Source organism: Hyperolius riggenbachi, chromosome 12 (genome assembly GCF_040937935.1).
Source record: "Hyperolius riggenbachi isolate aHypRig1 chromosome 12, aHypRig1.pri, whole genome shotgun sequence".
Taxonomy (NCBI): Eukaryota; Metazoa; Chordata; class Amphibia; order Anura; family Hyperoliidae; genus Hyperolius; species Hyperolius riggenbachi.
In genome coordinates, this window is record NC_090657.1 from 144,009,327 (window position 1) to 144,022,658 (window position 13,332).

General features: G+C 43.1%; 1 protein-coding gene across 12 annotated transcripts in view; it reads left to right on the forward strand.

Annotated features, from left to right (window-relative positions):
• EPB41L1 (erythrocyte membrane protein band 4.1 like 1) overlaps positions 1 to 13,332 on the forward strand; it is a 258,463-nt gene that overhangs the window by 102,844 nt on the left and 142,287 nt on the right. For 11 of the 12 annotated variants that reach the window (XM_068264529.1, XM_068264528.1, XM_068264533.1 and 8 more), the window contains one exon: positions 4,849 to 4,881. The gene's annotated coding sequence lies outside the window, so the exon portion shown is untranslated. Of the gene's footprint in view, positions 1 to 4,669; positions 4,773 to 4,848; positions 4,882 to 13,332 lie in introns of those variants that run through there. The other variant, XM_068264530.1, reaches the window with a different exon arrangement.

The window sequence follows — 13,332 nt, forward strand, 5'->3', positions numbered from 1 at the left end:
TTATACATAATTATGGTAAAAAATGAAGCACTTTTTTTACTACATTATTTTTCACTGGAGTTCCTCTTTAAGTTGATTTAAAAAAAAAAGATACTCACTTATGGAGAGGGAAGACTCTGGGTCCTATAAAGCTTTCCTTTTTCTCTCACAGTCCCCTTGTTCCAGCGCTGTCACCCCCTTCAAATCTGCTGCCATGGGAAGCTTCTGAAGCCTGATTGCTCCGTACTGCGCATATGCGAGTGGGCTGGAGAGCGCACTCATGCATGCACAGTAAGGAGCGGCTTGTCTTTAGGCCAAAGCCCACTAGCGCAGTTGTGTCTGCTTTTGTCCGCTTTTCAGCAGTTGTTACATTGATGTTTTTCTAAAAAGAGGACACAACTGTGTTAGTGGGCTCAGGCCCTCAGGGAGCACTTGGGCTCCTGAAGCCTCTCAGTGCAGTGTTCAACAGGTGGGTCGAATACCTCTAATGGAGGTGATGATGTTGGAACAAAACAAGGGGACCATGATAGGAATGGGAAGGCTCTATAGGACATAGAGCTATAGGACATGCAGCTCAATTCCAACTAAGGCCAGGGACACACTACAAATCGCTACCACTTTGTGTAAGCGTTTTCTAAGCTTTTTACGGTATGATGTCCAGCGATTTAGGCATTGTATTGGACTCAAAGGCTGGCAAAATGCTGCAAGTCCTGAGACTGCGATTAGCCCTGATCGCAATCGCTCTAGTGGGCTCAACACCATAGACTTACATTAGCAAAGCATTTTTGAAAGCACCAGCAATTGTTGGAGCTCTGAAAATGCTCAGAAAAAGCCCCCTAGTGGTCCTAGTACAATGTATGGTGACAATATATTATTTGCTAAACTACTACTTGCTTTTTACTAATAATTACTTGCCCTTATTTGCAAAAATAACATAATAATATATCCTAATGACATACATAGTACTTTTTTTTTGTACAATTATAGTGGGGAGGGACGTCAATTTATTTTTATTTAATTTATGTAATGTACAATGTAGATATATATATATATATATATATATATATATATATATATATATATATATATATATATATATATATATATATATATATATATATATAATTTTTACCACTAGGTGTCGCCACACATTTTATTCTATGTACTCTGATCAGAGTTCAGAGCACATGGTTCACCGGCTTTTGGTTGAAGCCATGATCCTTCCCTTACTGGCACTTTGAATGGCCCAGGAAACACTTTTTCCAATTTACCAATCACAGATGTCTCAGTCTCGGCAGGTGAGAGAGGTTGGAGTGGACGCACACGTGAACAGCGAGTGACGCACTTAAACGTCCAGTTGCCATTAAAAGGGTCAAACAGGACGTTTTAATGCGTCCAGTTTACATTTAGTGGTTAATATAGTTTAGCCAACACATCTATATCGCTGTTGCTCTTGGCAAATCCATATTTCCGTATGAAACAGCATTATAAACTGAAAATTTGCGTACTATAAATCAACATTTTATTACAAATCAATAGTCTAATTTTGCCTTAGCAGGGACCTAAACTTCCACAGGAAGCCTAAAGTAGACCTCTGGACTTTGGTAAGTATTAAAGGGGAACTTCAGCCTAAACAAACATACTGTCATCAAGTTACATTAGTTATGTTAATTAGAATAGATAGGTAATATAGTCTCTTACCCACCCTGTTTTAAAAGAACAGGCAAATGTTTGTGATTCATGGGGGCTGCCATCTTTGTCATGGGGGCAGCCATCTTTTTGGTTGAAAGGAGGGGACAAGGAGTAGGAGACACAGTTCCAACTGTCCTGTGTCCTGATCACCCCTCCCAGCTGCACACGCTAGGCTTCAAATGTCAAATTCAAAATGTAAAAAAGAAAAAATTGCACCAAAACAGCAGAACGAGAAGAACAAAATCAGAAATCCCATCATGCTTTGCACAGCATCAGGGGAAAAAAGCCCGGGCAGTTTTCTTCTGTGCAGCTAAAAATGAGGCTTGTATAAGAGAAACAAAGTTCCAATGCTGTGAAACTGTTAAAGAAACACCAAGCCTTTTCAGTGCGGCTGAGTCGATTTTTAGTCCGGAGGTTCACTTTAAATGCAGTTATTAGAGGTCTACATGGCAGACATGCTATATCCATATTTGTGCCCTGCTGACATGTGCCTAGTGCATGGACGGGAATATGACAAATACTACAGAAAGCTGTATCTGCTGATAGCTTACCGTTCATGCAGAGGTCAGATTCTCACTACTCAGAGCTACCCTGCTGTGTTTGGAGACGTATCTTCCACTTGCCTTTGAAGTGACTGAGCTCTATGACAGTGTAATGTTTGCAAGGGGTCTTTGAAGCTGCCCGGTTGTCACGTTCTGTGAAGTGATCCTTTTCTGCTTAAAGATTTCTGCGATTTTCTAATAAGGAAGCTGTTAAGGGAGGGCTCCGACCGCTAGTCTTGAACATCTCTGAGAGAGAGCTCTGCTGTCGGAGTTATCATTGGACTCGCTATCAGAATAGCTCACTAAGTCACAGGAGACCACAACCACTAAAATAAAGTGACCCTGATGGAAACCTGGGTAATATAAAAAGAGCATAAAGTTACAAAGTACATTTAGAGCTAGCTTAAAGAGAAACTCCGACCAAGAATTGAACTTTATCCCAATCAGTAGCTGATACCTCCTTTTACATGATAAATCTATTCCTTTTCACGAACAGACCATCAGGGGGCGCTGTATGACTTATATTGTGGTGAAACCCCTCCCACAAGAAAAGTACGTACTTTGGGCAGTTTCCTGTCTGTGAACCTTGCTGCATTGTGGGAAATAGCTGTTTACAGCTGTTTCCAACTGCCAAAAAAAGCATGCAGCAGCTACATCACCTACCAACAGTAAAATGTTCACTGGAGTTCCTCTTTAAGTAAAAAAAAATATTGTCTGAATTTTTAACAGTCCCTGAAGTTGGAATGGACCTGAAAATAAAGTGAGCTTGTCTCATGAACTTTCCTGTTGCAATTATCCGATCCAATTTTGTGGTTGATCTGAAGTTTTGAAGAAACTGATCGATTTAAAGTGAACCTGTAGTGAGAGTGATATCGAGGCCACCATATTTATTTCCTTTTAAACAATACCAGTTGACTGGCAGCCCTGATGATCTATTTTCTGCAGTATTGTCTGAATAACACCAGAAACAAGCATGCAGCTAATATTGTCAGATCTGACAATAATGTCAGAAACACCTGATCTGCTGCATGCTTGTTCAGGGTCTATGACTAAGCCAGGAAACTGCTATTGCTTAAAAGGAAAGAAATATGGCAGCCTCCATATCCCTCTCGCTTCAGCTGTCCTTTAATCTCCGCCTTCCCTGTCTTTCTTTCTACAGAGGAAACGGCACCATGTGCCCCTCCTCCCGTGGTGCTTCTATGAGCATTGCACATAAGCTTGGAATGTTCATTTTTATATTGGCCAAATATTGATTTGGCCAGGTAAGTGTGCATTTATGATGCAAACCTTGCATTTGTCTCATATTACAGCTCCCAGTTTTTCATTTGTCTGACACAGTAATGTGTATAGGCTTGTCTAAATAGAATCAATGTGATGCTCAGCTACTACTTAGCCAGATCACCAATGGCCAGCAGGAGTGGACAGTGCATGGCCAACTGTCTATGGCTAAAAGTATTAGAGGCAGAGGATCAGCAGGACATCCCGGCAACTGGTATTGCTTAAAAGGAAATAAATTTTGCAGCCTCCCCACCTGGGCTTATAGCCACACCCCCTTCAGCACCTCCCTTTCCCTAATAATTTATTTAATGTCCTAACTAGAGGCGATGTGCCTGGATATATGTATTTTAAGGTCTCTTTGATAGGTGGAGCTTAGCTAAAAATGCAGCTAAAAATTATGCTTTAGTAAGAAAAACAAAGTTCTGATGCTGTGAAACTGTTTAAGAAACACAAAGCCTTTTCAGTTCTGCTAAGTAGATTTTTAGTCCGGAGGTTCACTTTAAGAGCATGCTTTAGAAACACTGCGGAATAGCTGTGCTTTATGTGAAGATAAAAACTAAGCAGGTTGTAATAATGTTGTTTTCTGTTAATCCTATGGGCCTGAGCACACAAGAACATTAGACAGTCCATAGACTGTACTGTCAGATGGGAACACTTATGCCCTGCACAGCACCTCTTTCTATCAACACCGCTGAATTTCTGTGCCCACCTCAAAGCTGTTCTGTTCAGGGTCTGGTAGAAGATGTCAGTGCCGCAATGGAAAAGCAGAGTAGGTGGCAAGCGTTTCTGTAAAAACACACAGCCACCTGCATTGTGTTCCAATGCTGCAGCATGCCTAGGCCCTGACAATATGCAGAGCTGAAATGTTTTTTCAACAAACATGGTATTTCCCTTCAGATCCCTGCAGTGTTTATGTGTCAGTTTGGGGAATGACAGAGCTTGACAGGTTGCCACAGTGTAACTTGCTGGTGTGTGTGGACGTCAGGCTGCATTATGAGACAAGGGATTGTTTTGTGGCTGTTTGTCGCTGGTATGTGAAGGTCGCTGTATGGGGAGGGGTTGGGAGCTAATACAGGTAAGATTTCGGAAAGTGCAGGTGGTGCTGACTTCTCACTGTCTGCAGCACCGCCCTCTGAAACCTGTTTCAGGATGGCTGAGTAGTTCCTGTACACTCCCCCTGCTTCTGTGCAGTGACAGGGCTCACCCCTTCCATGCCAGGGGACCCCCTCTTGCACAGCATTGTGATCACTGTCCTGTAGAAGCTGTAACCTGCCTGTAATGGTAAGAGAGCAGATTGGCTGATTGCTGTATAGTAAACATTCACTCATATTGTCTTTTTTGTGTGTTTTTCCTACAGCCCCTGAGACAAGCCCTGTGGAGTGCTGGAACTGTAAGTACGATGTGACCACACTTTAGACTGACAGCCCTCTCTGTCCCTGCATAAGTCTTGCATAATAACGTAGTTAATATCGACATGGTTGAGGATATTACCTCCATTATATTATTAAAGATGACCTTTCTTGTTCTGTTTTCTCCTGAACTTTATATAACCTCTTCTGGTTTTCCATATAAATGATGTATTTAACTTCTTTTATTCCTGCCCTTTGCAGAATCCAGCAGCTTGTTGCTAGATAGCTATTCACTACAGTTTTAACGATTTGCAAACTTGCCTTTTTATTTTCAAGCCATGATTATGTAGCAATCACAGACAGCCTATTACACTGACATTCCAACCCCAGGCAGAAATGTTTTGTTAGTCCTGAGCAGACAGCTGCAGAGCTTGGTTTTTTTTGCCTGTGTAGATGGTCCTGGATTAGCTGATGCCATATAAATAAAAAATGTACAGTAATTTGTCATATCTCTGGTCATCACCCAGTTCCTGCAGCACAGACTTGCAGAGCTTTCGGCTGCACGCTTCTAAGACAGCTGTGTCTGTGCCACGCCCCTTAGCCTTTTGATGCAACAACAGCAACCCTCAACTGAGCTTGCTGCTAATTTTTTAGCAACTTCGGGTCCTGCAAATAAACACTTAAAGATAACTAGACACAAAGAATAAATAGATTTATACATACCTGAGGCCTCCTCCAGCCCCATAAGCCTGGATCGCTCCCACGCCTCCTTTCTCCGCTGCCTCTATCCGCTGGTACCGGGTCCCGTCATTTCGGCCAGTCAGGGCCAGTTGACGCAAGCGTAGTACGCTCCCTCCTTACTTTGCAGGCGCATTCATAAAGAGACGGAGGGAGTCCCTGTGGATGCGGAAAACTGGCCGCGTCTGGCGGAAGTGACGGGACTGGTACCAGCGGATAGAGGCAGCGGAGAAAGACGGCGTGGGAGCGATCCAGGCTTATGGGGCTGGAGGAAGCCCCAGGTATGTATAAAATCTTTTTCCATTTTATGGTCCCCCTCATCTCTGGTTCCCTTTAAAGGACACCTGGACCAAGAAGCAGTTGCAATATGTATTTCCTTTTAGGCCCTTTTCACACTTGCATTGCAAGTTGCAGTGCGTTGCTGTTTTACCACAGGGTAACACAACGGTAAGGCAATTGGGCCTAGTGACACATTGCGCCGGAAGTGCCTGATCCCTCAGTCACTTTTGCCGCATCGCTTCGCCATAAACAGGCCTTCAGGGAATACCGCATTACTACACAGCATTCCCCATCTGGCATTGGGCCAAGCAGTAAGTGACGCGTGCTTGTGGTCACTTCCTGCTTCGGGATATGCATATATCTCGGAAGCATATTGGAAAATTACGCTTCCGCACTTGTGCGCCGCAACGTCATGTTGGTAACTTTTGAAATATCCCTGCATCGCCATAGACTAACATGACTACCGGGCCGACACAGATCGACACAGAAGACGCACGGTAACGTTGTTTTGGACCTGTGCCGGGGATGGGGCGAAAACGTCACTTTCGTCACGTTGCGTCATAACGTGGAAGTATGAAAGTCTCCATAGACCGCACCTCTCAGTGTGAAAGGGCTCTTAGTGTTGGGCCCTGTTTTGCTGCCAACAATTACATTAACGCAGGTATCTACAAAGTTTGTTTTTTTGTAATGCGATCATCAAATCACACCGCAATGAAAACATTGGTTGCAGATGTGAAATGGGCCTTAGGATGCTTTCAAAACCTTACCATATATTGGACTCTGTTGAGAATAGAATCTTCAGACTCCACTATTTAGAATAAACTCTATACAGTATAATTTCAAGTTGTTCATTGCAATAAGCAGTGACATAGCAATAGGGGATACAGAGGTTGTGGCAGCACCAGGGCCCCTGGATCTGAGGGGCCAAACATTGAGCCCTCCTCCTGTCACCACTGTAGCTCTATAATTGTGCTGTAGTAGTAATGATCTCTATATGCTTTGAATAGTAGTACTCATTAAGAAACTATGCCTTTCCCCTCTGCTTACACAGTGGCTGTCCTTGGAAAGCTGGTATTGGCCATCATCATTACTATATTATAGTATAATGTAATACTGATTACTATACATACTGTGCTGGAGTGGGAAGCAATGTAAAACTTGCACTGGGGCCTTTCGGTAGCTACACCACTGGTAATACCCCCCCACATTTGTTTAGTTGACTCCAACTCTTCGTGACCATATGTAGTATTACACGCCAGATGTGTCTATCAATCACTGCTTCTTTCCACTTTTGCATAGGCATGTTCATAGCTTTACATATGCTGTCGCAGTAGCAGTATCAACCTTTCTTGTGTACACTTTGACCACTTTTGACTGGTTTCATCTTCTGGCAGTCCATGGAACTCTCAGTAGCTTTCTCCATACCCACAGTTCAAAAGCATCAACGTTCCTACGCCTGAACTTACTTTCCATCTTTCACAGCCATATGTTACTACTGAGAAGACCATAGCTATTACCACTGGTAATAACATTAACTAAATCAGGTTTGCTTATATAGGGCTTTTTCTTATTGATTCATTTTAACCGTTTGCTGTTGTATGAGCTCAAATTCTGTCTTGGATGTTTGGATAGGATTACGCTGGTCACACACTAGGCTGTTGCTTTGACTGTTATTCAGTTTGCTAGTGTTATAAAGGAAATCTGAACTGAGTTAAAAAAGATACTTACCTCAGTATTGGGAAACCTCTGGAGGGTCCAGATGCTTTGTGGATCTTCCTACAGCCCATTGATCCAGTGCAAGGTCTCTCTTTAACTACTAACAACATTTGTCAAACAGGTTTCCTATGGCCATGCTCCTGGCCATGGACAAGTGCATCCAGAATGAGCATGCACGAGTAAGGTACATGCATGCCCAGTAGAATAAAGTGCTTGTGCATGGAGAGCCTTACTTGCGCGGACCTTATTTATGCTTGCCCAGTCCGGATGCACTTGTCCATGGCCAAGAGAGTGACCAGAAGATAAAGAGAGATCCTGGGCTGGAACGTTTAACTGTACAAAGAATAGGGAAGCATCTGGCTCCAGCTACTGAGGTAAGTATCTTTTTCTTTCCTCCCCATTTCAGGATTGCTTTCATCACTAGCGACTGATAATGTCACTTTGATCATACCATATATGCATCCATTTTACATTTTGATAAGATGATCAAACTGAATAAAAAAAGAACGAACAAAAAAGGAACTTAAACTCATTACTCTGGCAATTCTGTTTTGATTTTTATTCTCCCTCTGTTGATTTTTGAGAAGAAGAAAAAAAAATAACAAAACTATGACGCAGTGTGTTCAGTCTTGATTATTTTTTTTTTATCAAAGAAATCAAATCAAAAGTAAAATTGTTTTCTTCAGAGCATGTTTCAGACACTGTCAAGGATGACCAGAAAATCCAACTATCTTGAAAAGTCTATGTCCAGGGGAACTGGAATTTGCTGGAGCTGAATCAGAACTTCGCAAGGCTTCATCAGATTTGGAGTTAATTGCCTGGCAGCTTGGTTAATTAGTAAGCTGCCAGTTAATTATTTGATAATCTCCTTAATCCCTGCAAAGTTCCGGTAGAATTTGCATATTTGACAAACTGTCTGAGTATTACTGGCCAGCATTAGCTCTGTAATAAACCCTTTGTTTTAATTACTTTGATACTGACCCAAACAGACCCTTTCTAGCATGCTCATCAACAACTCCCTCTTATTTCAAGGCAGCCCTCTTCCCTGTGCCCGAGGTGAGAGACATTTGGAGGCTGACATATTTATTTCCTTTGCCTGCTTGTCCTGCTGATCCACTGCCGCTAATACTTTTAGCCACAGACCCTGAATAAGCATATGCAGATCAGATATTTGTGACAAGATTAACTGCATGCTTGTTTCAGGCGTGCAATTCAGACACTACTTAGAAGAAATAAAGAAATGGACCAGCACTGTGTTAATCAAAAATAGTAATTTGGTCAGAGTGTGTGGTCAATAAATCAATTGTAAACCACAAAAAGGAAATGTACCCAAAACAGCACCACACAACCAGCTATGAATCAAATTAGCATAAAACTTTTATTGACACCTACTCACACTCATTTAGATAATGGATCAGCTGCTCCTGTTCCACTGCCTGAGGAAGTGGGCTGTGTCACACGAAACGTGTCGTATTTATTGAAGTACCTTATTAAACACTTCACCCTCCAGTGTTTTTTCACCTTATGCATCCGAGCAACTTTGACCTCCCATTGATTCGCCAATAACTTTATCATTGCTAATTACAATTACTGTATTAGCATATAGGAAAATGCATGTGAAAACATGCAAAAAATGCAAACATAAAAACGGCATGCAGCTTCTCAAAAATTGTAGCACTGCTGTACAAATTTTTCTGTATGCAAAGTCTGGATATAATGAAAATAGGCCCAATGAAATACCGTATATTCCGGCATATAAGACGACCCCCCCCCCAACTTTTCCAGTTAAAATATAGAGTTTGTGATATATACGAGCCGTATAAGACTACCCCTCTTCCAATGCACATCAAATAAAAATTAAAAAAAACATCATATACTGTTGTATGAACAGATACTGGTGCTGTACTGCATGTGATATCCAGTATATAACAGTATATAGGTGACTGACTGGTTGGATTGGTCAACTCTCCCTCTCCATAAGCGGATTGTTGAACTCTCCTAGTCTGTTTACAGAGCGGTATGGAAGAATAGATCGCTCTGTGCCCATAACACAGGCCTCTTTCACCCATCTGGCCCACCTTTGCATCCTATTTACCGCCTTCTCTGCCTCTCAGATCTTGCACAAGTGCGCCTGCACTGCTTCACTACAGTCCTCAGCAGCGAGATCTGAGAGTCGGTAACATGATAGGGTGTCTCAACCGGCATCAATGACACCTGGCATATAAGACTACCCCTGACTTTGCAGATGATTTTCAAGGTTTAAAAAGTAGTCTTATACGCCAGAATATACAGTACATTGCTATTGGAATCTGTGTGCATAAAATGGACACAAACTCACATCTAGTGGAAATAGACCCTCGAGGTTAACCACCTGAGCGGTATGGACGAGCTCAGCTCATCCATTAGTGGATTGCTCAGCCCCTGGAGGGTCTTTTTACACCAAATTTTCGGAGGGGGTGTAGCTAGCACTTGGCTAGCTACATCACCCCTCCAATCACCGCCAGCCTGCTCTAATCCCCCCGATCGTGCTGTTTTATACAAACCCCCCTCCCGGAGCCGGCACAGCCTCACCACAGCCTCCAGGGATCGCTATGGCGGCGATCGGAACTGCGCATGACGTCGATGACATCAGACGTCATGCCCGATCATCGCCATAGCACTGCCTGAAGCTATGGCGGAAGTCTCGGCCATCGCGGCCAGGTAAATATCGCCGGCGGCGATCGGAGGGAGGGGGACTTTGCCAGTGCACTTGGGGGCAAAGTGTAGCTAGCCTAGTGCTAGCTACACCAACGCATTTGAAAAAAAAAAAGCCACCCGTGGGCGCATGTCCGCATTTAATCAAACGCCAGGGTGGTTAAGAATCCAGGGCTCTATATCACAATTCTCCACAGTAGCATCACTCTCAGTGATAACTAATTACAGGTTGTAACTCCTGTGTGACTGTGAAAAACACTTGTTAATACAGAGAACAGATATAATGTTCTATAATTAAAAATTTGGTTACATCCCATGCGTAATTTGCCAGAGGCACCCCAAAGCTTTACACTTGGATTTTTAAATTTTCACCAAAATAAGGTGATAGGATTTCAGGAAAGTTCTATTTAGAATTACTTCTATAGATACAAATGTTGTTGTCTGACAAACAAATTCTAATTACCACGCGATTATTGAAATTCTAATTTAGTACTGCAAGGCTCGGCCCCCATGGTAACATTCTAAAACATTCAAAGGGGGTTGTAACATTCAAAAATAAAATAAAAATGCCTAAAAATAGCTGTGTGCTCCTAAAATAAAAAGCCCCCTTTTGTTCCAAAATAGGTCCCTATACAGTAAGTCCCGCAACTTTTTTCTACTTTTTACCTGACCTTTGCTTAACTGCAGTAACTGTGCAGTACCAGCAGAATTGTGGGAAGTTTTATTTTTAGCTACAGTAACAAGCTTATCTCAGCATTCAAATAACAGGAAACTTCCTATTTCGGATACGATAAGAACACTATGGCCAGAAGGTAATTGAATCCCCCTCTCCCTTTGAAGCATTTACAGTGATGTAAGTCTGTTGTCTAGGTGATGTCTGCTGTTAGAGGGGCAGTAAGCTGTGGCAGTAGGGAGGGAAAATTAACACTGAGCTGGGTTGTAAAAAAAAGGTCTGAAGTGACGTCACTTTTGGCATTTCAGAGAAACAGTAAAATGGAAACCAGCAAAAATATGTATTTCTTTTTTAAATATCACTCCCTAAATCTGACAGTGAATGATTTTATTTTTTCAGTTAATATGGAGTTTCATACCATTTTAAGAACCAGAGACTTTTTTTCAATGTTCACTCTGTGATCACAGTGATTGGTTTACAATGATCACAGGGTCAGCAGCCAATTAAATTGGCCCCTGGTTGGTGCATGGAGTATAGCGGTGGTTCATTCAAGCGATGGCGGTAGTAGCCAGTGTAGTTAATGTTACACAATTTCAGGCTTAAGCCTACCACAAGACCGCCTTGTGGTGCCCAGGCGGTTATAAATGGTTATTTTGTAATTATTTACCTTTAAGGCAGTAGAAGGGAAGCAGGAATTTCTGTGTGAGAAAGAAGAATGCTGGAGCCAGAGGTCACGGATTACAGCTGAAGGGAGAACGTGTCAGATTTAGCTGAAAGAGGCAACACGCTTTCTAAAATGTGTCAAATTTTGGATTTTACCACTGAAAAAAGTAGGTTACATAACACTGAAAAGCAGCAACCTAATCCTTACAATCCACCATCAGGCACAAACGGTTTCCTAGACCTGCGTGGGCACTCAATCGCAGAGCCTGGTTTTTAATCAGTGTAGAAGCTTCTTCTGAGCTGATGTCAAATAAAAGTGATTTTAATGCACCTGACATACAGCCCCTTCACCAGTCACTTCCATGGTTGTGTACAGTTGGACTGTATTTAAATTCAGGTCTTGACAAACCATCTTTTTAGGGACATAAAATGCTGTTTTTAATGATTATAAGAAAAGAAAAAATATGTTTATAAGTTGTTTGAAATATTTGATACCATTGGGGTGGTGCTTTTATTTACCTGTGTAGGGGCCATCGGGGCTGGGTAATAGATGGAACGTATATTTCCCCGGTATTTGGACTGTGGTCACTTTAACCTCCTTGGCGGTAATCCCGAGCTGAGCTCGGGGTATGCCGCCGGAGGTCGCCGCTCAGGCCCTGCTGGGCCGATTTGAGGTCTGAAAAAAGCAGCACACGCAGCCGGCACTTTGCCAGCCGCGTGTGCTGCCCGATCGCCGCCGCTACGCGGCGATCCGCCGCGTGCAGCGGCGAAAGAGGGTCCCCCCAGCCGCCCGAGCCCAGCGCAGCCGGAACAAACAGTTCCGGCCGGCGCTAGGGGCTGGATCGGGCGGCTCTGACGTCAGGACGTCGACTGACGTCCATGACGTCACTCCGCTCGTCGCCATGGCGACGAGGAAAGCGAAACAAGATAGGCCGCTCATTGCGGCCTATCTTGTTACTTTCGATTGCCGGAGGCGATCGAAAGTACGCTTCCGGAGCGCCCTCTAGTGGGCTTTCATGCAGCCAACTTTCAGTTGGCTGCATGAAATATTTTTTTTTTAATTTAAAAAAAACCCTCCCGCAGCCTCCCTGGCAAAATAAATAAACCGCCAGGGAGGTTAAAACCCTGTGTGGTCCTAGAAAGGGAGTCCGGATTTTAGCAGCAAGCAGTTGCTGCTTGTTTTTTTCTTTTCAGGGCCGGACTCCTGGGATGGGAGGGAAGGAAGGGCGGGCCTTCCCATCCCACCTAGGTACACACCTGGTTGTCAGTGGGGCTGAGTCTCACTAATTATGGTATTGATGAGATGCAAATGTATGCTTAAGAAGCAGCCTCACAAGCAGTGTGAGGAGAGGTGTTGAAGAAGTAGCATGTATGCTATGGAAATCTCCTGACAAGGAATGTTGGAGTATTTGATGGAAGCCAAACCATACCCTGCTCTGTTGTTTGTATGGTGTTGGCCTGATGAAAAACTGAACTTTGTTTGAACCTGCTGGACTTTATCTTACCAAGCTGAAGTAAGCTGAACTGTTATTTTCCACTTATTACTGCTGAACTGAAGCTGTTTATTTCTACTGCACAATAAACGGACTTTGTTTTATACATCTGTGTACTGCGTGCTGGCTGCGACCCCTCTAAACTTCACAACTGGTGCTCGGATGCGGGCAGCGCAGCACTGCAGGAATAGAAAAAGTTCCGTATAAAAAGTGACATTTAAAGGGCCAGTCTCCTG